Source organism: Gossypium arboreum, chromosome 3 (genome assembly GCF_025698485.1).
Source record: "Gossypium arboreum isolate Shixiya-1 chromosome 3, ASM2569848v2, whole genome shotgun sequence".
Classification (NCBI taxonomy): domain Eukaryota; kingdom Viridiplantae; phylum Streptophyta; class Magnoliopsida; order Malvales; family Malvaceae; genus Gossypium; species Gossypium arboreum.
This window is the reverse complement of record NC_069072.1, coordinates 47,646,125-47,674,073: the sequence shown is the minus strand read 5'-3', so window position 1 is coordinate 47,674,073 and position 27,949 is coordinate 47,646,125. Positions and strand designations below refer to the sequence as shown.

The window sequence follows — 27,949 nt, the reverse complement described above, 5'->3', positions numbered from 1 at the left end:
ACACGTATTGATGATTTGTTCGATCAACTGAAGGAGCCTCGGTGTTCTCAAAAATAGATTTGAGATCGGGCTATTATCAATTGCGAATCCGAGATTGAACGTGCCCAAGACTACCTTGAGCGAGATATGGTCACTATGAGTTCCTAGTGATGCCGTTTGGGCTCACTAATGCCCCGCAAAGATTTATGGATTTAATGAATCGGATCTTCGACCATATTTGGATCGATTCGTAGTCGTGTTCATTGATGACATCTTGGTCTATTCAAGAAATGAGACCGAACATCTTGAACACCTGCGGTTAGTCTGCAAATTTTACGGATAAGCAATTATATGCTAAGTTCAACAAGTGTGAGTTCGGTTAAGAGAGGTTAGCTTCTTGGGTCATGTGGTATCGCGATCGAGTATTCGAGTCGACCGAATAAAATTTTAGCCATACTCAATTGGAAGCCCGAGAAATATTCTTGAGGTTCAAGCTTTTTGGGGCTTGCTTGTTATTACCGACGATTTGTAAAGGCTTCTCAACGATAGCCACGCCGATGACGGCTACTCCAAAAGGATGTTAAGTTCGAATGGATTGGAGAAATGCCAAAAAGTTTCGATCAATCTGAAAACTTATTTGGTGAAGCCCCAATTCTAGTGCAACCCGAGTCCCAAGAAAGAGTTTGTCATCTATAGCGACGCCTCCCTACTTGGGTTAGGTTCAGTATTAATGCAAGAAGGTCGAGTTGTGGCCTGCGCGTCGAGGCAATTAAAGCCACATGAGAAAAATTATCCGACTCATGATCTCGAATTGGCGCCATCGTGTTCGCTTTAAAGATTTGGCGACATTATTTATTTGGTGAAAGGTGCCATGTGTACTCGGATCACAAAAGTCTCAAATATTTGATGACCCAAAGAGACTTAAATCTGCGACAAAGACGTTGGCTCGAGCCGTTAAAGGATTACGAGCTGGTCATTGACTATCACCCGAGAAAGGCGAATGTGGTTGCGGATGCCTTGAGTCGTAAATCATTATTCGCTTTCTGAGCGATGAACGTGCACTTGTCATTCGATCCGATAGTGTATTAGTAGCTGAATTGAAAGCCAAACCACTGTTGATACATCAAATTCGAGAAGCTCGAAAGTCGACGACGAGTTGGGCGCAAAATGGGCCGAGTGTGCCGAACAAGGACTCGAATTTCAAATTGATGATGACGATTGTTTGAGGTTCAAAAGTCGTCTGTGTGTTCCAAAGAAATTGAACTCATTTCGATAATTGAATGAAGCCCATTGTAGCCGAATGGCAATCCACCCGGGAGTACGAAGATGTACAATGATTTGAAGCGTCGGTTTTGGTGGCATGGTATGAAGCGAGACATCTCCGACTTTGTTTCGAGATGTTTAATATGCCAACAAGTGAAAGCGGAACATCGGTGCCTTGAGATTACTTCACCAATCACGATACCCGAAAGTGGAAATGGGATCGAGTCACAATGGACTTTGTATCCGCATCGCCATTGTCGCAAGTAAGAAGGATGCGGTTTGGGTTGTGGTAGATAGATTGACTAAGTCGGCCCACTTTATCCCCATACGCACGGATTTTTCAATGGACAAACTAGCGAATTGTACGTTTCTCGATTGTGAGATTACACGGGTGCCTATTTCCATCGTGTCGGATAGAGATCCGAGATTTACCTCGCGATTTTGGAAAAAGTTGCAAGAAGCTTTGGGTACCAAGTTGCATTTCAAGACCGCCTTTCACCCCAAATCGATGGTCAATCCGAGCGGATAATTCAGATACTTGAGGATATGTTAAGATGTTGCGTCCTCGAGTTTAGTGGTTCATGGGAACGGTATTTGCCGTTGATTGAATTCGCTACAACAACAAACTTTCAATCAAGTATTAAGATGGCACCCTACGAGGCTTTGTACGGTCGTAAATGCCGTACACCATTGTTTTGGACCGAGCTTGGTGAAAGCAAGATTTTCGGTGGATTTGATTAGAGATGCTGAATGTAAAGTGAAAGTAATCCGTGAAAGTCCAAGATAGCCTCCGATCGTCAAAAGTCGACGCGGATCTCAAGCGTAAGGATATCGAGTATCGTGGGTGATAAAGTGTCTCTCAAGGTATCGCCTTGGAAAAAGATACTCGATTCTACCGTAAGGGCAAGTTGAGCCCGAGGTTCATTGGGCCATATGAGATATCCGAGCGAGTCGGTCCAAGAGCATATCGTTTGATTTTGCCCCGAACTCAAAAGGTTCACGATGTCTTTCACGCTTCGATGCTTCGACGCTATAGATCCGATCCATCGCACGTGATTAGTCCATCGAAATGGAAATCCAAGCTAATATGAGTTATGAGGAAGAACCGATTCGTATCCTATCACGAGAAGTGAAAGAGTTACTGAAACAAGTGGGTTCCGCTAGTGAAAGTGTTATGGCTCAAGCACGGGATAGAAGAAGCTACTTGGGAGACCGAGAACTCTATGAGAGAGCGATATCCAAACCTATTTATCGTAAGATTTTTGGGACGAAAATCTCTTAAGTGGGGAGAGTTGTGACACCCTAATGTGACCCTAGTCGGAGAGTGGTTTGGGACCACGTAAACCGAGTCACAAGAATAATTAGGTGTTATATTCCGTGCTTATTGTATGTGGAATTTGTATGCGTAAATATTTCGTGTCTCGATTTTTATTAATTAGGTGCAAATTTATAAGAAAGGACCCATGTGCTAGGACTTGAAAATGTGATAGGTGTATTTTAAGTGGCCTAATAATACATGAAGTGAAATAAATGGAGTTGCATGTCAATTATCCCATTTCCTAAGGTGGATGGCCGGCCATGACAAATTATATAAGGGGAAACATGTTCCCAACATGTTTTACTAATGGATGATGTTAGAAATAATAAAATAAGAGTATGGAAAAAAATTAGTGTTAGTAGGATGAGAAACAAAAAAAAGTGTTCATCTTTCTCCATAGGCTTGGCCGAATATCCTAAAGAAAGAAAAGAAAAAATTTGTTCATCCTTTCTCATCTTCTTGGCGAAAATACTAAGGGAAAAGGGGAGGATTTTGCTTCATGCTTGGGTTGGAAGAGATCTAGAAGGAGATTTGGCTAAGTTTGCATCAAGATTAAGGTATGTATGAGGTTGTGTTGGGAGTTTCATGCATGTTTTGGTTGCTAACTTGATGTGCATGTTAGCCATGGCTCAAATCTTTGTTATGCCATGGAAATGGTATTTGGCCAAAGTTGTTATGGTGATAAAGCCATTGCATGCTAAGTGTGAAGCTTGATGATGATGCATGCAATGATGGATTGTCTACTCTTGAGTAAGATTTTGAGTTTTCTTTTGTTTAATCATGATTGAAGTTGAAAAGGGGCATGATTGTCATATTCGGCCATGATGCATTCATGAGCATGGTTCATGCTTCTTGCATGTTAGTTAAAATTTGTATTTTGGATGGCTATGGACACCTTGAAATTCGGCCATGCTCATATATGTATATATATATGATTGCACATTATGTTTTGGGCTATTAAGTAAGTGATGAATATGTTTGTTTAAAGAAGAAGATGTTGAAGAATGCTTGTGAAATTGCAAGCACATTCGCCTAGCACACATATGAGTGCTTGATGCTATATTATAAGTTTTGAGCTACAATATGCAAAGCATTAACTAGTAAATGCATGCTGTTTTTGTGAGGTATTAAGTGCCTAATTGGCCTCAACATGTACATGAATATTCGGCCTTGGGTAGCCTATGGAAGGCCTTAGCATTTCCTTGATGCTCGAATAAATTGTATTGAATTGCTTGATGTAGAATAAAATGTGCATGACCATTGTGTATTCAAGCTAAAGGGTGGCCATATGACCATTTAAACTCCTTGTCATATTCGGCCATAAGCTAGCACAATGAGGTTTTAATAAATTGAATTTGTTTGAATTAGTGTGACATCCCTAAATTGACCCTAGTCGGAAAGTGGTTTCGGGACCACTAAACCGAGTCATAACAATAATTAACCATCATAATTGATGCTCATTATATATATATATGCATGTGTGAAAATTTCATGTTTGGATTTTGTTAATTGTAAGTGAATTTTTATCAAATAGGACTTATGTGAGAAAATTTAGAAATGTGCTAGGCAAATGTAAGGTGGCCTATTAATACATGTGGAAAGTGTTGTCCTTGCATGTCAAATTAGCCAAATGAAGCATGATGGCCTGCCATACTATGGGTGGAAACATGTCTCCAACATGTTAGACTAGTGATGCATGTAGGAAACAATAAATTAAGAAAGTTAGCATTAAAGAAATGGAAAAAAGAAAATGATGATAACAAAAAAAAAAAAAAGAGTGTGGATGCTTCCCCCCTGCCGTACATGAGAGAAACAAAACAAAGAAAGAAAGAAAAAAAATGTTCATTCTCTCATTTTCTCCTTGCTTGGCCGAATGTACTAAGAAGAAAGGGGGGGAAGCTTGAGAAAATCAGCCATGGGAGTTTGCTAGACTAAGGTATGTTGATGTTATCCATGAGATTTATGCATGTTTTTAGTTGATAGTTTGAGTTCCACCTAACCCATGGTCTAAACCTTTACCATGAAATGGGGATGATATTCGCCATGGGTGTTGTCTTCTTGGTATCATTGATGTTTGATGTTTGATGTTGTGGTGGTGAGGCATGAAGATGAGTTAAGGTTCAACTAAGGTGGATTTGTGGATGTTATTTGCATGCTAAAGGTAAAGCTTGTAATGATGCATGGTATGGTGTTGTATGGCATTTGGCCATGGTAGGAAATAAAAGGAAACTATGATCGTTGTTCATGTCATTTGAATGAGAAGTGCTAGTAAGGTGAAGTACAAATGTTAGTGTTTGATTTACTAGTGTATATATGCATACTAGCCTAGTTGTGAACTTGAATCAAATTGGTGTTAAGTCGATACAAGCGACCTTACTTGTTGAATGTATCAAGTGTGGAAATCGGTCTTAACATGAATGTGTATGTTCGCCACATGAACGAATACATATGTTGATGTGTATATTCGGCCTTGGGTAGCCTATTGAGGGCCTTAGCTTTTCCTTGATGCTTGAATGAATTGTATTGAATTGCTTGATGTAATATAAAATGTGCATGACCAATGTGTATCCAAGCAAAAGGGTGGCCATATGACCATTTAAACTCCTTGTCATATTCGCCATAAGCTAGCATAATGAGGTTTTAATAAGTTAAATTTGTGTGAACTAGCTCAAGAACTCAAAGGATCAAAGTTGGACAAGGGAAAGACAAAGTAATTGAATAGCCATTGAAAACGTGCGACAACATCCGAGGTAAGTCATTAAGCATATATTTGGTATTGATTTAAATGATCATAATATATATGCAATTGTGTTTAATGAATTGATGTGTAAATGAAAATGTATGTGTATGGAATGATGCCATTGATGAATGTATAAAGGCAGCAAAATGCATAAGGTATTGGTCACGGCACTAAGTGTGCGGGTATAAATGGACACGGTGACAAGATTGGCACTAAGTGTGCGGGTTTAAAATTGTACAGCACTAAGTGTGCGAGTTTGATTCTATAGCACTAAGTGTGCGAGCTGAAAATATATAGCACTAAGTGTGCGGATTCACTATATGCTCTTGTATTACAATTGGCACTGAGTGTGCGACAATATCGAGTTAATCCCGGACAGCTTAATCGGGTAAGTACCTTGAGCTCATGACGAATAGGCAATATGTTCATGCTCGGGTTGAGCTTGGTAAGCTTTAAATCTATGTGATGATTGCAATTGTGTGATTGTGGTGAAAATGAGTTAGTGTGTGAAAATGCCTCAAATATCTTATCGTATAAATATGAAATGTGGATGTATGGCTTGGTATGAGATTGAACCGAAAGGTCCGAGGAATTATGGTATAGTTCGATATGGATGAAGTACCTAGCCTTGTTTCATTGTTTCACTTTGTGATGAATTTAGCTAATGGATAATTGTAAAGTGCTTATGACTTACTGAGTTATAAACTCACTCGGTGTTTTCTTGTCACCCATTTTAGGTCTCTTGGACTCGTATTGTTGCGTGCTCGGAACCGTCGTTGAAGTCATCACACCGCTGAAATATTTTGGTATTGTCTTCGTTGTTGAAGAACATTTGGTATGTATAGGCTATTATATTTTGTTGAACTGTGGGTTGTAAACTTTAAGCCATGTGAAAATGGCCTATGTGGTCGCCGAGTGGGATGCTAGAACCTATAGCCACGAGTCTTAGAAACTTTAATTTTGATAAGGTGGCCATAATTTGTGTCATGTTTGATGGATGATTAAGGCCAAGGAAAGATTCATGAAATTGGCATAGTCTACTGCAGTAACTGTTGCGGACAGCAGCAGTGAGGTGAGATTGAAAAATCACTAAAAATAGTAGAAGTAGAATTAAATAGTTAATAAATTATGCAATTGAACCTTGATGAATCTAGTTTAATATGGATGGAACGAAACGACCATCTGAGCAGTATATTGAGAGATATTAAAGTTCTCGTGAGATAGGGCCAGAACGGTTTCTGGGTCCCCTGTCGTGACTTTGAAAATTTACTATAAATTATCCAGAAAGAATTAGAAGTCATGCCTTATATGTGCAGATTCCATTTTGAGTCTAGTTTCATTAGAAATAAACGGCACCAGTATTAAAGCCCTGTAAAGAGAGATATTCAAGTTTTAACGCGCGAAGGTCAGTGTAGTCGACTTCTGTAACATTGGTGACTTTAACTAATAAACTGTACCAATTGGCCCAACCAAAAATTCTAGAAATAAATCCATGGATAAATATATGAGTCTAAATTCAGGGAAAATTTACGGAATCAGTTTCTGAGTTTCGAAACTCGAGATATGATTTTTATGGCGACAGTGACGCAGTTTTCCAGCCTGTCTGGAAATGCCAAATTGGTTGGTACCTTGAGAAGATTTGGCCCATTAACCCTCGTGTCCGATAACACGGCGACGGTCACGGGTTCGGGGTGTTACATTTCATTGGTATCAGAGCTATGGTTTAGTCGGTTCTAGGACTACCATAGCGCGTGTGAGTCTAGCTATACATGCCAAATTGTTAGACGGTTGAAATTTTTTGTTTTGATTAGCAATGGAACCCGGGATAGAGAGACCCTTGGCGGATGACGTTGAAAGTGTAGCGGCTGCTCTCGCAAGAAAGGACACCACCCGTTGAGCCTCGGTCATCCGCGAATAATCAAAATGAAGGCGAAACAAGCCTTCTTCACCATGATGAATGAGTGGGTCGCATAATATGCCCGAACCAACCCTACTGTCCAACCATTCCCAAATTTAAATACTCCACCCCAAGAGCCCGCAATGCCTCCGATTCATCGATCTGTGAGGTCGAGTAAACCACCGTGGACTTGATTAGGAAGCGTGGGGAGGAGTTCAAGGCCATAGTTCTTGATGATGCCGAAAAGGCCGAGTTCGCTCGATAACACCATTAGAGTGTTAGATGAACTGTCATGCACACCGATGAATGTCTTAAGTGTGCTATATCCTTGTTGCGAGACTCGACTTACTATTGGTGGAGGACTTTAATTTCCATAGTCCCAAATGAACGAGTTACTTGGGATTTCTTTCAATCCAATTTGAAAGAAATACATTAGTCAACAGTTCATCGATCAAAAGCGTAAGGAATTCTTGGAACTCAAGCAAGGCCGGATGATCAGATCTCGAATCTGAACATGAGTTCGTAAGACTTAGTCGGTATGCTCTGGAGTGTGTGGCTGATGAGGTTGCGATGTGCAAAAGATTTGAAGAAGGATTGAATGAAGAGTTAAAGTTACTAGTGGGAATTTTGGAGATAAAGGAGTTCATGACACTAGTCGAACGAGCACGCAAGGCGGAAGAACTTGGGAAGGAGAAGAAGAAGGCTAAATTTGAAGCAAGAGATTACCGTAAAAGATCGACGAGAGTAAAGCTCCGTTCTCACTGTAAAGAGGTTCGGGGAGGACACCAAGAAGTCGAGGACGATCATGGAATTTCCATTAGAGCCCGACCATTGACGGACTCCCAAGCTACTTCAGAGCTAGTGTGGGCAATAATCGTCAAGAGAGACTGAATGCCCCAATGTGGAAGACGACACCTAGGTGAATGTTGGGGTAAGTCTGCATTAATAGGGCTGTTATGGATGCGGTTCAAGGACCACTTCATTAGAGATTGCACGGAGCTAGATGAGAGGAATAAGACGAAGGTGCAAGACCTAGTGGAACGACGGTGGAGGTAGGCCCCGAGAATCTCCGGAGGTAGGGGTGGTAATCGAGAGGAGCCTCTAATCATTTGTCCGATCCGAGACCCGTGCTCTCGCTAGAGCATATGCCATCCCGCAGCACGAGAGGAGGCATCCTCCCCGACGTTATCACCGGTACTTTTACTCTCTTTGATACTATTGTGATTGCATTGATTAACCCCGGCTCTACTCACTCATATGTATGTGAAACCTTAGCATCCAAAGAAGACTCTACCGTTGAGTCTCATCGAGTTCGTAATTCGAGTGTCAAACCCTTTGGGTCAATACGTGCTTTCGTTGATAAAGTGTGCAAGAGATGCCCCTAATAATTCGAGAATCTGTTTTTTACCGATCCGATGCTTCTACCATTTCATGAATTCGATGTTATTCTTGGTATGGATTGGTGACCGTACATGATGCGTTGGTGGATCGCAAAAGGAAAACCATTGATTTGAGGAGTGCAAATAATGAGGTAGTCCGAGTCGAGTCTCTTGATTTAAAAGGAACGCCAAAGAATAATATCTTCTATGACCGCTCGGAGGTATGTGAAAAGGGTGTGAAACATACCTTGCGTATGTGTTTGGAAGTAAAGAGACGGAAAGGAAACTCGAATCGGTACGATGGTTTGTGAGTATTCAGATGTTTTTCCGAGGAGTTACCGGATTGCCACCGGTTCGAGAAGTGGAATTCGCATCGGTTGTACCGGTACTACGCCGATTTCAATAGCCCCGTATCGTATGGCATTAACGGAATTAAAGGAGTTGAAGGTTCAATTGCAAGAATTGACGAATAGAGGTTTCGCTCGACCGAAGTTTTTCTCCATGGGCGCTTTGTATTGTTTGTGAAGAAGAAGGACGGAACCATGAGGTTGTGCATCGACTATCGTCAACTCAATAAAGTTGCGATAAAGAATAAATATCCATTGCCACGAATTGACGATTTGTTTGATCAATTAAAAGGAGCCTCGGTGTTTTCAAAGATAGATTTGAGGTCGGGTACTATCGGTTGAGGGTCCGAGAATCGGACATACCCAAAACCGCTTTTAGAACGAGGTACGGTCACTACGAATTCTTGGTGATCTTTGTTTGGGCTCACTAATGCCCCGCTGGTGTTTATGGATTTAATGAATAGAATTTTCAGGCCATACTTGGATCGGTTCGTAGTTGTATTTATCGATGACATTTTGGTCTATTCGAGAGATGAAACCGAACATGCTTGAACACCGAGGCTAGTGTTGCAAATCTTACGAGATAAGCGATTATACGCAAAGTTCAAGAAATGTGAATTTTGGTTGAAAGAGGTTAGCTTTTGGGGCACATGGTGTCCGTGACGGTGTCGTGGTGGACCGAACAAAATTTCGCCATAGTCGATTGGAAACCACCAAGGAATGTTACCGGGTTAGGAGCTTTTTGGGGCTTGCCGGTTATTACCGACGATTTGTAAAAGGTTTTCGACGATAGCCACGCCAATGACGGCTTACTCCAAAAGGATGTTAAGTTCGAATGGACGGAGAAATGTCGAAAAGTTTCGATCAATCAAAGCTTATTTGATCAAGCCCCAATTCTAGTGCAACCCGAATCGGGCAAAGAGTTTGTCATTTATAGTGACGCATCCCTACTTGGGTTGGGTTGCGTATTGATGCAAGAAGGGCGAGTTGTGGCCTATCGCGCCGAGACAATTAAAGCCACATGAGAAAAATTATCCGACCCATGATCTCGAATTGGTCGCCATCGTATTCGCCTTAAAGATATGGCGACATTACTTATTTGGTGAGAAGTGCCATGTGTATTCGGATCACAAAAGTCTCAAATATTTGATGACCCAAAGAGACTTAAATCTGCGAAAAGCGATGGCTCGAGTTGTTAAAAGATTATGAGCTCGTCATTGATTATCACCGGGAAGGGCTAATGTGGTTGCGGATGCCTTAAGCCGAAATCACCGTTTGCTTTATGACGATGAATGTACACTTGTCTATCCTACCCGACAATGTGTTAGTAGCTGAATTGAAAGCCAAACCATTATTCATACGTCAAATTCGTGAAGCTCGTAAAGTCGACGATGAGTTGGTTGCAAAACGGATGAGTGTGTTCGAACAAGGACTCGAATTTCAAATCGATGATGACAATTGTTTGAGGTTCGAAGTCGTCTCTGTGTTCCAAAGAATTGGAACTTATTCCAATAATTTTGAACGAAGCCCATTGTAGCCGAATGGCAATCCACCCGGAGTAATGAAGATGTACAATGATTTGAAACGTCGGTTTTGGTGGCATGGTATGAAACGAGACATCTCGATTTTGTTTGAGATGTTTAATATGTCAACAAGTGAAAGCGGAACATCAAGTGCCTTCAGTGATTACTTCACCGATCACGATACCCGAGTGGAAATGGGATCGAGTCACAATGGACTTTGTATCCGGACCGCCATTGTCGTGAGTAAGAAGGATGCGATTTGGGTCGTTGTCGATAGACCGACTAAGTCGGCTCACTTTATCCCCATACGCATGATTTTCAATGGACAAACTAGCCAATTGTATGCGTTTCGAGTTGTGAGATTACACGGAGTGCCTATTTCCATCGTGTGGGATAGAGATCCGAGATTTACCTCGCGATTTTGGAAGAAGTTGCAAGAAGCTTTGGGTACCAAGTTGCATTTCAGACCGCCTTTCACCCCCAAACCGATGGTCAATCCGAACGGATAATTCAAATACTCGAGGATATGTTGAGATGTTGTATCCTTGAGTTTAGTGGTTCATGGAACAGATTCCGCCTTTGATTGAATTCGCCACAACAATAGCTTTCAATCAAGTATTAAGATGGCGCTTTACGAGGCTTTATACTGATCGTAAATGCCGTACCCCATTATTCGGATGAACTTAGTGAAGGTAAATTCTTGAGGTTGATTTGGTTAAGGATGCCGAGCAAAGAGTTCGAGTAATTCGTGAAAGTTTGAAAGTCGCTTCGGATCGCCAAAAGTCGTATGCGGATTTGAAAAGAAAAGATATTGAATATCGGGTTGGAGACAAGGTCTTTCTCAAAGTTTCACCTTGGAAGAAGGTGCTTAGATTTGGTCGTAAGGGCAAATTGAGTCCGAGGTTCATCGGGCCATATGAAGTATCCGAACGAGTTGGGCCATCAGATATCGATTAATTTTGCCCCCGAGCTCGAAAGGATTCACAACGTTTTCATGTCTCGATGCTTGACGATATAGGTCGATCCATCGCACGTAATTGCTCCATCCGAGATTGAGATTCAACCTAATTTGAGCTATGAAGAGGAACCGTTCGCATTATGAGGCGTGAAGTAAAAGAGTTGCGCAATAGGAAAATCCCGTTAGTGAAGGTGTTGTGGCATAAACACGGAATGGAAGAAGCCACTTGGGAACTTGAGGACTCCATGAAAGAGCGATACCGAGCCTATTTATCGGTAAGATTTTCGGGACGAAAATTTCTTAAGTGGGGAGAGTTGTGACATCCCTAAATTGACCCTAGTCGGAAAGTGGTTTCGGGACCACTAAACCGAGTCATAACAATAATTAACCATCATAATTGATGCTCATTATATATATATATGCATGTGTGAAAATTTCATGTTTGGATTTTGTTAATTGTAAGTGAATTTTTATCAAATAGGACTTATGTGAGAAAATTTAGAAATGTGCTAGGCAAATGTAAGGTGGCCTATTAATACATGTGGGAAAGTGTTGTCCTTGCATGTCAAATTAGCCAAAATGAAGCATGATGGCCGGCCATACTATGGGTGGAAACATGTCTCCAACATGTTAGACTAGTGATGCATGTAGGAAACAATAAATTAAGAAAGTTAGCATTAAAGAAATGGAAAAAAGAAAATGATGATAACAAAAAAAAAAAAGAGTGTGGATGCTTTCCCCCCTTGCCGTACATGAGAGAAACAAAAACAAAGAAAGAAAGAAAAAAAAATGTTCATTCTCTCATTTTCTCCTTGCTTGGCCGAATGTACTAAGAAGAAAGGGGGGGAAGCTTGAGAAAATCAGCCATGGGAGTTTGCTAGACTAAGGTATGTTGATGTTATCCATGAGATTTATGCATGTTTTTAGTTGATAGTTTGAGTTCCACCTAACCCATGGTCTAAACCTTTACCATGAAATGGGGATGATATTCGGCCATGGGTGTTGTCTTCTTGGTATCATTGATGTTTGATGTTTGATGTTGTGGTGGTGAGGCATGAAGATGAGTTAAGGTTCAACTAAGGTGGATTTGTGGATGTTATTTGCATGCTAAAGGTAAAGCTTGTAATGATGCATGGTATGGTGTTGTATGGCATTTGGCCATGGTAGGAAATAAAAGGAAACTATGATCGTTGTTCATGTCATTTGAATGAGAAGTGCTAGTAAGGTGAAGTACAAATGTTAGTGTTTGATTTACTAGTGTATATATGCATACTAGCCTAGTTGTGAACTTGAATCAAATTGGTGTTAAGTCGATACAAGCGACCTTACTTGTTGAATGTATCAAGTGTGGAAATCGGTCTTAACATGAATGTGTATGTTCGGCCACATGAACGAATACATATGTTGATGTGTATATTCGGCCTTAGGTAGCCTATTGAGGGCCTTAGCTTTTCCTTGATGCTTGAATGAATTGTATTGAATTGCTTGATGTAATATAAAATGTGCATGACCAATGTGTATCCAAGCAAAAGGGTGGCCATATGACCATTTAAACTCCTTGTCATATTCGGCCATAAGCTAGCATATTGAGGTTTTAATAAGTTAAATTTGTGTGAACTAGCTCAAGAACTCAAAGGATCAAAGTTGGACAAGGGGAAAGACAAAGTAATTGAATAGCCATTGAAAACGCATGACAACATCCGAGGTAAGTCATTAAGCATATATTTGGTATTGATTTAAATGATCATAATATATATGCAATTGTGTTTAATGAATTGATGTGTAAATGAAAATGTATGTGTATGGAATGATGCCATTGTTGAATGTATAAAGGCAGCAAAATGCATAAGGTATTGGTCACGGCACTAAGTGTGCGGGTATAAATGGACACGGTGACAAGATTGGCACTAAGTAAAAGGGTTTAAAATTGTACAGCACTAAGTGTGCGAGTTTGATTCTATAGCACTAAGTGTGCGAGCTGAAAATATATAGCACTAAGTGTGCGGATTCACTATATGCTCTTGTATTACAATTGGCACTGAGTGTGCGACATTATCGAGTTAATCCCGGACAGCTTAATCGGGTAAGTACCTTGAGCTCATGACGAATAGGCAATATGTTCATGCTCGGGTTGAGCTTGGTAAGCTTTAAATCTATGTGATGATTGCAATTGTGTGATTGTGGTGAAAATGAGTTAGTGTGTGAAAATGCCTCAAATATCTTATCGATAAATATGAAATGTGGATGTATGGCTTGGTATGAGATTGAACCGAAAGGTCCAAGGAATTATGGTATAGTTCCGATATGGATGAAGTACCTAGCCTTGTTTCATTGTTTCACTTTGTGATGAATTTAGCTAATGGATAATTGTAAAGTGCTTATGACTTACTGAGTTATAAACTCACTCGGTGTTTTCTTGTCACCCATTTTAGGTCTCTTGGACTCGTATTGTTGCGTGCTCGAACCGTCGTTGAAGTCATCACACCGCTGAAATATTTTGGTATTGTCTTCGTTGTTGAAGAACATTTGGCATGTATAGGCTATTATATTTTGTTGAACTGTGGGTTGTAAACTTTAAGCCATGTGAAAATGGCCTATGTGGTCGCCGAGTGGGATGCTAGAACCTATAGCCACGAGTCTTAGAAACTTTAATTTTGATAAGGTGGCCATAATTTGTGTCATGTTTGATGGATGATTAAGGCCAAGGAAAGATTCATGAAATTGGCATAGTCTACTGCAGTAACTGTTGCGGACAGCAGCAATGAGGTGAGATTGAAAAATCACTAAAAATAGTAGAAGTAGAATTAAATAGTGAATAAATTATTCAATTGAACCTTGATGAATCTAGTTTAATATGGATGGAATGAAACGACCATATGAGCAGTATATTGAGAGATATTAAAGTTCTCGTGAGACAGGGCCAGAACGGTTTCTGGGTCCCCTGTCGTGACTTTGAAAATTTACTATAAATTATCCAGAAAGAATTAGAAGTCATGCCTTATATGTACAGATTCCATTTTGAGTCTAGTTTCATTAGAAACAAACAGAACCAGTATTAAAGCCCTGTAAAGAGAGATATTCAAGTTTTAACGCGCGAAGGTCAGTGTAGTCGACTTCTGTAACATTGGTGACTTTAACTAATAAAATGTACCAATTGGCCCAACCAAAAATTCTAGAAATAAATCCATGGATAAATATATGAGTCTAAATTCAGGGAAAATTTACGGAATCAGTTTCCGAGTTTCGAAACTCGAGATATGATTTTTATGGCGACAGTGACGCAGTTTTCCAGCCTGTCTGGAAATGCCAAATTGGTTGGTACCTTGAGAAGATTTGGCCCATTAACCCCTCGTGTCCGACACCGGCGACGGTCACGGGTTCGGGGTGTTACAATTAGCTCAAGAGCTTAGAGGGCCACAATTGGACAAGGGGAAGGAGAAAGTGATCGAATAGCCAAAAAAAAGCCGTTCGACAACATCCGAGGTAAGTCCTCAAGAAGTGACCCTACTTGAATTATGTGAAATAAAGTATGGATGTGTATTGATTATTGATTATGTGAGCATGAGTATTTGAATTCTACCCGGCTAAGTCCCAAGGCTAATATGCTTGTGACTATAATTGCGTTTGAGCCTTAGTAACGAAAATGAAATATGTATGTCCAATGATAATTGATGTATGTGTTCATGGAAATTGAATGATATCCGGCTAAACTCAAGACAATTATGCTGAAATTATATCCGGTTAAGACCAAGGCAATTGTGCTAGTGGCTACATCCGGCTAAGACCAAGGCATTCGTATGCGAGACATTCTATCCGGCTAAGACCAAGGCATTTGTGCACATGGTTATATCCGTTATATTCAAGAATCTTGGGCTGGAGGTGAGTGTTGGTTGCTGTAATAAATTCAATGAGTACACTCTAAAAGCCCAAAGAATGAGGTACATTTATATGTGCATTGAAAGTCGACATGTTTGAGCAACATTCGCTCAATCGACTAATGAATTTCAGTTATTGAATTGATTGATACTTTGTGAAATTATATAATGATGAAGTGTGAAGTAAGAATGTGTATTAATGAAATGATGCATTTGGCTATGTGAATGTATTGCTGTAATTAGAGTTGATTATATTCCTTGAGACTTACTAAGCATAAAATGCTTACCCCGCTGCTTTGGCTCTCGCTCTAGATTTCGCTCAAGCAATCGGATTTGGGATCGTTGAAGTCAAGTCATCCACACTATCAAGCCTCCATTTTGGTATAAATTTTGGTTGAACTTGAAATGGCATGTATAGGACTACCCTTGTTGGTTAAATATGTTGTGATGTATATATGTACGGCCATGCTAAAATGGCTCAAAAAGGAAGCATGAACTTAGACTATTTGTGGTTTGTATGTATATATTTGGTGTCATGATGTGGCTATGGATTGGAAATGGGAATGTTGGTCACATGATCAGCCATTGGCATGGTTAAAATGATCATATATGAACCTATGTATGGCAAGACTAGTTGGTTCATGGAGACTACCAAAGAGGTAAGACCTACCTTAAAAACAGATGCTGCCAGCTGCAGTGACGTGAATGTGAAAAATCACCAAAATTTGTAGGAATGGTATTAAATAGTGAATAAGCTATGTAAATGAACCTTGATGAGTCTATCTTCATATGGAAGAAACGAAATGGTCATAGGAGTTACATGTTAAGAGATATTAAGGCTATTGTGAGACAGGGCCAGAACGGTTTCTGGGTGCCCTGTCGCAACTTTAAAAATTTGCTATAAATTATCCAGAAAGAATTAGGAGTCATGCCTTATATGTAAAGATTCCATTTTGAGTCTAGTTTCATTAGAAACAAACGGCACCAGAATTAAAGTCCTGTACAGTGAGATATTCAAGTTGTAACGCGCGAAGGTCAGAGCAGTCGATCCCTGTAACATGGGTGACTTTAACTAATAAACTGTACCAATTGGCCCGACTAAAAATTCTAGAAATAAATCCATGGATGGATATATGAGTCTAAATTCAGGGAAAATTTACGAAACCAGTTTCCGAGTTTTGAAACTCGAGATATGATTTTTAAGGCGACGGTGACGCAGTTTTCCAGCCTGACTGGAAATGTCAAATTGGTGGGCAAAACATGTGAACTTGGCTTGTTAACCCCTCGTGTCCGACACCGACGATGGTCTCGGGTTCGGGGTGTTACAGTCGCCAAATCTTCAAAGCAAACACCACTGTAGCCAATTCCAAATCGTGAGTAGGATAATTCCTCTCATGAGGTTTTAACTGCCTCGAAGCATAAGCCACCACTTTTCCTTCTTGCATGAGTACACACCCCAAACCATTTAGAGAAGCATCACTATACACCACAAATTCTTTACCTGATTCGGGTTGTACTAACACTGGTGCCTCTGTTAATAACTTTTTCAATTCTTCAAAACTCTGTTGACATTCTTCCATCCATTCAAATTTAACATCCTTTCGGAGTAATCTAGTTATAGGAGCAGCAATTATAGAAAATCCATTTACAAACCGCCGATAATACCCACTAGCCCCAAGAAACTTCTAACTTCGCCACGTTTTTTGGTGGTTTCAATCAACAATGTCTGAAATTTTACTAGGATCAACCCATATACCATCACCTGAAACAATATGACCCAAAAATCCAACTTCAGAGCCAAAATTCACTTTTACTAAACTTAGCATACAAATTGTTTATCTCTCAAAGTTTGCAAAACTATCCTCAAATGCTCAAGATGCTCAGATCATCTTTTGAATAAATTAAAATATCATCTATAAACACCACAACAAATTTGTCCAAATATGGCGAAATATGCGATTCATTAAATCCATAAACACAGCAGAGCATTTGTCAACCCGAATGGCATAACTAAAAATTCATAATGACCATACCTTGTTCTAAAAGCAGTTTTAGGTACATCCGACTCCTTACTCGCAATTGGTAATACCCAGATCTCAAGTCAATCTTTGAAAACCATGTCGCTCCTTTTAGCTGATCAAACAAATCATCAATTCTTGGCAACGGATACTTGTTTTTGATTGTCACCTTGTTTAATCGGCGATAATCAACACACAACCTCATAGAACCATCCTTCTTTTCACAAATAACACGGAGCACCCAAGGTGAAAAACTTGGTCTCACAAAACCTTTATCATCAACTCTTGCAACTACGACTTTAATTCCTTCAACTCTGCTGGTGCCATTCTATACGGAGCAATCAAAATCGGAGCTATTCCCGTATCAAATCAATACCAAATTCTACTTCCGATCGAGGCAAACCCGACAATTCTTCCGAAATACGTCCGCAAATTCACACACAACCAAGACCGATTCAACTTTCTTTTCAACTTCTTTTGTATTAATTACATACGCCAAATAAGCTTCATAACCCTTTCTCGATATCTTTGAGCCGACATTGAAGAAATCACACTAGGCAATGCCTCGATTTATCCGATTCAACCCAAGAGTTTCACCATTTTCACACTTTAATTCTATAACCTTTTCTTTGCAATTTATTTTAGCATCATGCAATGTCAACCAATCCATACCCAAAATAACATCAAACTCATCAAACGGCAACAACATCAAGTCAGCCGGAAAGTAATGATCCCGAATCATTAAAGGACATTTCTTACATACTTTATCAACAGTCACACATTTTCCTAACGGATTCGACACTCTAATCATAAATTCTGTGTTCTCAGCAGGTATATTCATACTAGACACCAATTTTATGCACACATATGAATGAGTAGAACCGGGATCAATCAAAGCAATAACATTAACATTATAGAGAGAAAATGTACCGGTAATTACATCAGGTGAGGAAGCATCTTCACGCGCTTTAATAGCATAAGTTCTAGTCGGAACCCTTCCTTCAGGTCTAACCGGTGCATCCCTGGCTACATTCTTACTGCTTGTTTCACTTCCAGCTTTTCTCGGATACCTTCCCTCGAGTTTGCACCACTAGCTTTTACATTCTGAAATTTTTTTTCTCACTCTCTCAAGGGTCTCTAATAAAATGATCCGGAGAACCACATCGAAAACATTCATTTGCTCTGCATGGACCAAAATGATTTCTACCACATCACTGGCACTTCGGGTTTAACAAATCTCGTATTTCCACACTAGCCGCAGAAGTAGTCCGAGATTTAGGACCCACATTTCGCTTCTTAAAATTTCCATATGATTGCCCAAATTGAAACTTGGGAACGAGGATTCATATTTCTTGACTTTCCGGTTTCTTTGTGAGGGTGCATTACTCATTGGTCTTTTTTCCAATTTCGTGTTTCAAATTCTACCTTTTCTTCTCCTTCAAGAATTCTTCACCTTGCAAGCTCGATCGACAAGTACCACCATTTCTTTTAGTTCAAGGATCCCAACAAATACCTTAATGTCTTCGTTAAGCCCATCTTCAAATCGTCGGCACATCTTGGCTTCAGAGGAACATATTCCCCGCATACTTACTTAATCGAACAAACTCTCTTTCATATTCGAGATCGTCATATTACCTTGCTTCACTCAAGAAACTCTTTACATTTCGATCAATAAATCTTTCACTAATATATTTGTTCAAACTCTTCTTGAAAGAATTCCTGTGTTACCCTCTCTTTCGGTACCACCGAAATCAAAGTCTTCCACCAATTATAGGCTGAATCTCTCAACAAAGATGTAGCACATTTCAAACATTCTTTAGGTGTACAAGATAATTCATCAAATACCCGGATAGAATTTTCAAGCCAGAACTCTGCTTTCTCTACATCATCATCAATATTTGCTCTAAATTCTTTAGCCCCTTGTTTACGAATTCTATCAACGGGGGTTCTGTGAAATTTTATCATATCCACTCCTTGAGGCATTGGAGGCATAGGTTGAGGAATTGGGGGAGGTGGGGGAGGTCGTACATTTGGGTTCGTACGAACGAACTCAGTGTACCATGCACTCATCATTTAGAGAAAGGCTTCCCGATCCCTTTCTCCTCCTCCCTGACCAACAGTAGGGGGTGGGTTTTCAGTTGACACTGCTCCTTCAGCCGGAGTTGGCGCATTACTCTCTACTTCATCTGCCACAGCTGGATCGGGATCCATTTACTATATAAAAAAATTCATTTAAAAAGGTCAGAAGTCGTCACACTATCACAATTCATACATATGGCATGTATAGCAAAAATCCGTACATACAACACGTAGTTCGAGAACCGACTAAACCTGCTTTGATACCACTAAATGTAACGCCCCCACACCCGAGACCATCGCCGGAGTCGAGTATGAGGTGTTACTAAGCTTAGTTTAACATTTTTAGAACTTTGGATTATTTGTTTCTACATTCACAGCTTTTAAGCTACTTGCATCACAGTCACAAGAAAAATCATATCTAGTGTTACGAAACTCGAAATTAAGATCCGTAAATTTTCCCTGAATCTAGACTCATATACCTATCTACTAATTTTTTTATAGAATTTTTGGTTGGGAAAATTAGTACATTTTATTAACTTAATTTTACCCCTGTTTCAGGACTCGACTGGTCTGACCTCTGTTTACTACGAACCACATTTCTCTCTGTAGAAAATTCATATGACTATGAGGTTTGTTTCTACTAAAACTAGACTCAATAAGGATTCTTAGGATATAAAATACACCACCTAATTATATCTTTACAATTTATGGTGAATTTATAAATTAGGAACAGGGGATTCAGAAACTGCTATGCCTCTGTTTCACTAAAATTCAAATATCTTCTAACATATACTTCCTTTACTTGTTTCATTTGTTTCATGTGAAACTAGACACAATAAGCTTCAATTTGATATGTAGTTCACCACCAAATTAAATTTCTATGATTTTTAGTAAATTTTCAAACTCGCGTTAGTGTTGCTGTGGTATTCTGTTTATGGTAAATTTCATCCTTTTTATGAGTTTTTATGCACTAAGTATCTTAATAGTTTTCCTTAACATCAAACATAATCTAAACTAACCATTTTCATAATTTATCATTATCAAGCATTTCCTCAACCATTTCACAACCATACCATAAGATCATTTACACAAAATGGGTATATTGCTATACATGCCATACTTAAATTTACAAGCCATTTACCAAAAGTCTTCTGGATAGTGTGACTGAGCCTTCGACCTATCCCGACTCCTGAGCTGGCTTGTCCAAAACTACAATGAGTAAGAAGGAGGGAGTAAGCATAAATGCTTAGTAAGTTCATATGCAAATAATAAGTAACATAACAAGCAGTCATACCAATCAACATTAGCATGCATCACTAAAACACATGTCACATTTCTAATCATTTTTCATCATCTTATTACCTTATCGTGGTTGTATCAATACTCAACCCGAGGGTTAAATACATACCTGTTCAAAATATCCATTTCACATCACTTACCAATACGTCTCTTTACATCTCGAATATTCCTCCATTTGAGTAGAACTTTACCCGTTGAACACATCGGAATATAATTCGGATACATGGATAACTTGCACATAAGTGCCATATATGAAATCAAGCAATCATGTAACCCGCCCATAAGTGAACTCGGACTCAACTCAACGAGATCGGGTGTTCGCATCCATAAGTGAACTCGGACTCAACTCAACGAGCTCGGATGCCTAGTTACATCTCACGAACTCGGACTCAACTCAACGAGTTCGGAGATTCGCATCCATAAGTGAACTCGGACTCAACTCAACGAGTTCGGATGCTCAACCATCCTAGTGACATGTCACTTGTATCCTAATCTATTCCTAAGGTTCAAACGGGATTTTCTCTAACACTTATCCTTGCCGCCTTCCGTAGAATGCCGAAATCAATACTCGGTAACAATTATATTTAACAAGTAGTTCACATAATTTACATATTATTTGAAATTAACCACAAAGCATACATTTCATAATAAAATTCAGCATAACATATAATTAACATCAATAACTTAAAAATAACCATTATGCTACATTATTTACACATGAACTTACCTTGGTACCAAAATACAAAGATTTTGCAATTTAGTCCACAATCTTTTCTTTTCCTCGATTGAGGTCGATTCCACGTCTTTCTTGATCTAAAATAACACATTTAGCTTATTTAATACTCACATTATCAAATTAATCCTTAACTGAAATTTTGGAAAAATTACAATTTTACCCCTAAACTTTTGCATATTTACATTTTGCCCCTAGGCTCTGGATTAAACTTTATTCCTTATTCTTATGTTTTACAACATGCTGATCACTTTTCTCTTCTATGGCAACATCAAATTCTCACTCTAACATGTACTTGTGACTATTAGGTATTTTTACCGATTAAGCCCTTTACTCGCTTTTTGCTTAAAATCGAGTAGTACAAGTTGTCTAACATAATTTAAAACTTCATATTCTATCATAAAACATCAAAATACACAAATTTCACCTATGGGTATTTTTCCAAATATAAACCCTAGGTTAAATTATTGCTAACATAAGCTTTATCAAGTTACCGAGATCTCAAAAACGTAAAAATCATTAAAAACGGGGCTTGCAATCACTTACTATGGAGCTTGGAAGCTTGAAACAAACCCTAGCTATGGAGAACCCTTGAAATTTCGGCCTAATGAAGAAGATGGACAAAAATTGGCTTTTAATTTTGTTTTTAATTCATTTTAATAACTAAATGACCAAAATACCCTTACTACTAAACTTTCCAAAAATTCCTTCCATGTCCTAATTTTTTCCATGAACTTAAAATTGGTAAAATTTCTATTTAAGTCCTCCTAATTAATATTTCAAAGTAATTTCATACTAAAAACTTCTAGAATTCAAGTTTTGTAACTTATTCAATTTAGTCCCTAACTTTAAATTAAACTCGTTATGCCCAAAATTTCTTCACGAAATCTTCACACAATTATGCATTCATATCATAAACCTCAAAATAATTATAAAATAATTATTTCTATCTCGAATTTGTGGTCACGAAACCACTATTCCGATTAGGCCCTAATTCGGGATATTACAAGCTGAATAGTCGATTCGTGATAATTCGATAACATCCGAGGTAAGTTTTAAGTATTTAAATGGAATGAATATGAATTATGTATATATGTTAAGGTCAATGACTTTTCTAAATGATGGCATATATGATGTTATGTTTAAATATGTGAATGATAACTTTAAAGAGTAAATTTGAATAAATCTGCTTGGGATAGCAGCAGTAACGTGTTTTGAAAAAAAAAACACCATAAATTGATGGAGTTGAATTAGAGGCTGAATAAAATATGAGATTAAAGCTTAACGAGTCTAGTTTCTTATAAAAGAAACCGTGTAAGCAAAGGAATTGCCGATAATGAGATATTTAAAGTTGTGTGAGACAGTGTCAAAATGACTCAAATCCTCTGCTCGCTTTTTAGAAAATCATTATAAATTGTACAAAAATGATTATAAGATAAGATTTATATGCTTAGACTCCTTAATGAGTCTAGTTAAACGAAAACATATTTTGAATTTTGTACAATGAGAAATTTGATTCAGTAGTGAAGAGTGGTCAAGATAGTCAAACAAAGTGAACAGGGACATTTTAAGAAAAATCTGGTATTGATTGGCTAAGCCAAAATTCAGAAAATTTTATGGATAAAATATATATGAGTCTATTTTCAGGAAAATTAACGTCACTTCATTTGGAGTTTCAGTAGCTCCATTTACTTAATAATTTAATGACTGTTGCTGAGGAAAAAAAAAACAGCTTGTGCTGAATTTGTGATTATGTTGTAAACCTTGATAAAACTATTTGAGTTGCTTATAAGCTATCGATTAAATATTGGTAATCAAAGTACCAAATCCGTATTAAAGTGAAGCTATAAGCCGTAAATGACTAGTATACCTAGTCAAATTTGTTATGAAGAAATTGATGTACAAGATATGTATGTGTAGTGAGGCCAAAATGGCTAACATCAAAGGTGTGTAAGTCATCTGAATGGCCTTTATGAAAATGTGTGCTATCTTTATTTGTATAATGTGGCCAAATGATCAATTGTGAAAAGTGTGTAGTATTAATTATGTGATAAGGCCGAATGGCCAATGTGATGGATGTGAAAGTGTATATATGTGATAAGGCCGAATGGCCAATGTGATGAATGTGAAAGTGTATAAATGTGATAAGTCCCGAAGGGCATTTGTGCCAGTACTATATCCAGGTTAAGATCCCGTAGGCTTTATGCGAGAATATTATCCTGATTTAATGTCCGTAGGCTTCGAGCTCGTACTATATCCGGGTTTTAAAGACCCGAAGGTTAAATGCTGGGATTCATGTAAGACTTTGATATTGAGTATCCGCAGTAAGTTACCATCAAATAAGTATTATGTATTTAAGATGTTCAGGTATGTATTACTTACTCATTGGTGGATTGATTTCGAAGTGAATTATTAGTATCAATGAGGTATGCATATGTGATTAATATTATAACTTCAAATATGAGAATGATCTAATTGGTAATGGTATGCTTGTATAATGAAGTATGTGATGAAATATTCTTATGTATTAATGTATATTCTGCCCAAAGGCCTTATGATTTGAGTATGGGTTGTGTTCAGCTAGATGTGCCAATACAAGATAAGGAATATGTTCGGTTCTTTATGTGCCAATACGGTAATTTAGTACTTATCATGTGAAATACTTGAAAATATGGAGGTGATTATGAACAAGTGGATGGGATTATTGAAAGTTGTAAAATTGGTGAAGAATGTGCTTACCATGTGAATCGAACTTCAGTTGATGAAGAATGTGCTTTGGAAATATTCGACCATCTAGGTCATTATTATTCGAAAGTATATATATGTGATAGCTAAGTAATGCGTTTATTGATATTATGGTTCGAGATGAAGCTCTAGATTAATTTCATCGAACAGTTGAAATGAATGACCAATGATATTGAATGAAAACACTTTGTGACTTAAAACTCAAGGCTAAAGAAAGGTGAATTAAATTATGTGAAATTTTGGCTAGGTATATTGGGTCAAATGAGATTTTACGTAGATTAAGTATATGTGAAAAACGTCATTGATTCAACAAAATTATTGTTTTGCTTAAAACTTACTAAGCTTACGTAAAGCTTACTCGCTCGTTCATGTTTTGGTCTCAGAGGTTGTGGATTCGACTACCACTTTGGGATCGTCAAGATTTTGTCACACTATCTACCATTACGGCACCATAAGATTGGATTATCTTATGGCATGTATAGGATAGACAATAAGTAGAATGATACTTTGACCTTCGTGTAGAAGTCATGTGATTACGGTATCTTATGGAACTTACTTGTATAAGTGTTAAATTCGAACTTTGTTTGCGTCTAGCAATTTAGTAAAAAAAAAATGTTCAAAATTTTACGGCCTTGATCGGATTCCTAGTTTTCGGTAACGCCTCGTCCTATTTCTGTGACGGTTATGGGAAAGGGGTGTTACATCTGGTTCAACTAACCCTTCCTTATCTTGAATGGTAATCGCATTAAGCTATTCCCTTGGGTTAGATTATCTGTTATTCGGTAGGCTACCTTGTAGTCGTTCAGAAATTAATTTAGCGAGCTGTCCTATCTGAGTTTCGAGCCCTTGGATCGACGCTTGTTGATTCTTAAGTGCTGTTTCGGTATTCTGAAAACGAGTTTCTGACACTGAGATAAACTTTATTAGCATCTCCTCAAGGTTCAGCTTCTTTTCCTGTTGGTAAGATGGTTGTTGAAAACCCAGAGGATGATGTGGCCTTTGATTTCCTTGACCACCCTACGAGAAATTGGGATGGTTCCTCCAACCTGCATTATAAGTATTACTGTATGGGTTATTTTGAGTTCTAAAATTGTTGTTACCCATATACTGAACTTGTTCCTCCTCGGTGTTGGGGTTGAAGGATTGATATTCTGTGTGTACTCCTCCTCCATTTGAATCGCATCTCATCACTGGATGTACTTGAGTAGAACCACACAAACTGTCAATTTTTTTATTCAAAAGTTCTACTTGATTAGAGAGCATGGTGACCGAATCGAGGTTGAAAACACCGGCTGCTTTTGTCGACTTTGTTCTCATACTTGCCACTGGTAGTTATTCAGTAACATCTTTTCAATAAATTCGTAAGCCTCTTTAGGTGTTTTATTGTTTAAAGTTCCACCGGCGGCTGCATCTATGAGTTGTCTTGTTGAGGGGTTCACACCATTGCAAAACGTCTGAACCTGTAGCCATAGAGGTAACCCATGGTGAGGGCATATTCTCAATAGATCCTTGTATCTCTCTCATGCATCATAGAGTGTTTCTAGATCCATATGCACAAAAGAAGAGATATCATTCCTCAACATAGCCGTTTTAGCCGGTGGTAAATATTTAAGTAAAAACTTTTCGGTCATTTGTTCCCAAGTAGTGATTGACCCTCATGGTAACAGTTCAACCACTGTTTAGCCTTGTTCCTTAATGAAAAGGGAAATAACCGAAGGCGAATGGCATGATCAGAAACGCCATTGATCTTAAATATGTCGCAAAGCTCCAGAATATTCACCAAATGAGTGTTTGGATCCTCATCCTGCAAACCATCAAATTGAACAAACTATTGTATCATTTGAATTGTGTTAGGTTTCAATAAAAAATTTTTTGTAGCAACAGCAGGTCTAACTATACTCGATTCAACTCCTGTTAAAGTAGGTTTAGCATAATCATACATAGTATGCGGAGCAAGATTTTGATTTATTTGATTAGCAGCAATTGCAGGAGGTAGCGAGTTTTCTTGATTTTTAGCCATCTCCTCGGTTGTGGTGGAAATATCGTCCTCTTGCTCTTCCTCTGTGTATCTTAGGCTTTGCCTTATTTCTCTTCGATTTCTGCAAGCTGTGCGATCGATCTCACTATCAAAAAGTAAAGGTCCTGATGAGTTTCTTCTAATCATAAACTATAAAAACCTGCTAGAAGGAAAAAGAAAATTTAGTAACAAAAATCAAAATAAAATTTAAATTACAATAGAATAAATGGCTAAAGTAATAAAAATTAAGTCTTCTTAATATCTTAGTTCCTCGTCAACGGCGCCAAAAACTTGATGTGAACAAATCGCGATAAGTTTTAAATTTATGATTGATCGTACTTTAAAACTAACTATTATCACGATAAAGGCAAGCGCACCTATCGAACATTAGTATAGTTTATAGCAAGATCGGAATGTCGAACCCACAGGAACTAAAAGTACTAGTATTAACCTTCTTTTTATTATTTAGCCTAAAAATAAAAGGGGTTTGTTTTATCTAAATTAATTAACTAAACTAAGAATGCACAGGAAGGAAATTGGGGAAATACTTTTGGGAAAAACTGATTGATTCACCAATACCCAAGGGAAGAATCCACTTAGACTTCACTTGTTATTTGACTCTAAATTAGACGATTTATTCATTTGACTTGATCCGTAGAAATCCCTAAGTTATATTATTATCTCTTTCAAGACTAACAATGTCTAACCCTAGGTTGATTAATTGAAATCTCCTTCTAATTAAAACCCCTAGTGTTGCATTAACTCGATCTATGGATTCCCTTATTACTTTTCACCCTAATCCGGGAAAATTATGTCACCCTATGTCTAGAGGGGCAATCAACTCCGCTTAATTATGCTAGATCTACTCTTAGACAGGGACTTTTACTCTTCAAAATAAGCACATCAATACTTGAATCAATATCCTGGAATATTAAAGCAAGAATTAAGAACTCATAATTAAGAACAAATCAAATATTTATCATATAATTTAGAAAACAATAACAAGATCCGTCTTAGGTTTCATTCCCCTTAGGTATTTGGGGGATTTAATTCATAAGTGTAAAAGAAAACATCTCAGAAGAATAATACCAAAACATAAAGAAAACCCAAAAACCTCTGAAGGAAATTGAAGGGAGATCTTCAGTCTTGAAGGAGAATCTGACTTCTGAGATGGATCAATCAGCTTTTTTCGAGTAATTTCTTGCCTCCTACTTCGCATGTGTTTTCTAGGTACCTCCTCGAGTGTTTATATAGGCTTTAGAATGCTTCAAAACCCTTAAGAGTGGCCTTTTCTGAATAGGACTAGACTTGGGCTCGACAGGGACACGCCCGTGTGCAAGTGCTTCAACCCGTGTTCGAGTTTGTTGAATAGACACGGGCGTATGGTCTACTCGTGTAACGAAGTCTAGGTTGTGTTAGAGTCTGCTAAAACTACACGGGCATGTGAACTATCCGTGTGAGGAAGTTCAGGCCATGTTGATTTCCCACGTTGACCCATTTTCTCTATTTTTGGCCCGTTTCTCGCTCTTTTTACTCTCTTATGCTCACCTAAGTATAAAACATGAAATTAAAGGATTAGGAGCATCGAATTCACCAAATCTAAGGATAATTCATCCAAAAATATGCTAAGCATGGGATAAAAATATGTATAAATTACGGTTTATCAAATGCTAATTTAGAGTTTCGAATTGATGTTAAGGATTGTCTGAGGTTCAAAAACTGAATATGTGTTCCGAGAAATTCAGAGTTGATTTAGATGATTCTGAATGAAGCTCACAG

At 38.3% G+C, this 27,949-nt stretch overlaps 1 long non-coding RNA gene and 1 other non-coding gene across 2 annotated transcripts; one reads left to right on the top strand and one right to left on the bottom strand.

Annotated features, from left to right (window-relative positions):
- Positions 1-20,397: 20,397 nt before the first annotated feature.
- LOC128290351 (uncharacterized) lies at positions 20,398-21,481 on the bottom strand. Its single transcript, XR_008280104.1, has 2 exons — positions 21,403-21,481; positions 20,398-20,585 (listed from the first exon to the last, which is right to left on the bottom strand). It is a non-coding gene; the product is annotated as an uncharacterized LOC128290351 (long non-coding RNA).
- A 4,148-nt stretch (positions 21,482-25,629) lies between these two features.
- Positions 25,630-25,736, top strand: LOC128290973 (small nucleolar RNA R71). The gene has a single exon (XR_008280751.1). It is a non-coding gene; the product is annotated as a small nucleolar RNA R71 (small nucleolar RNA).
- Positions 25,737-27,949: the final 2,213 nt, after the last annotated feature.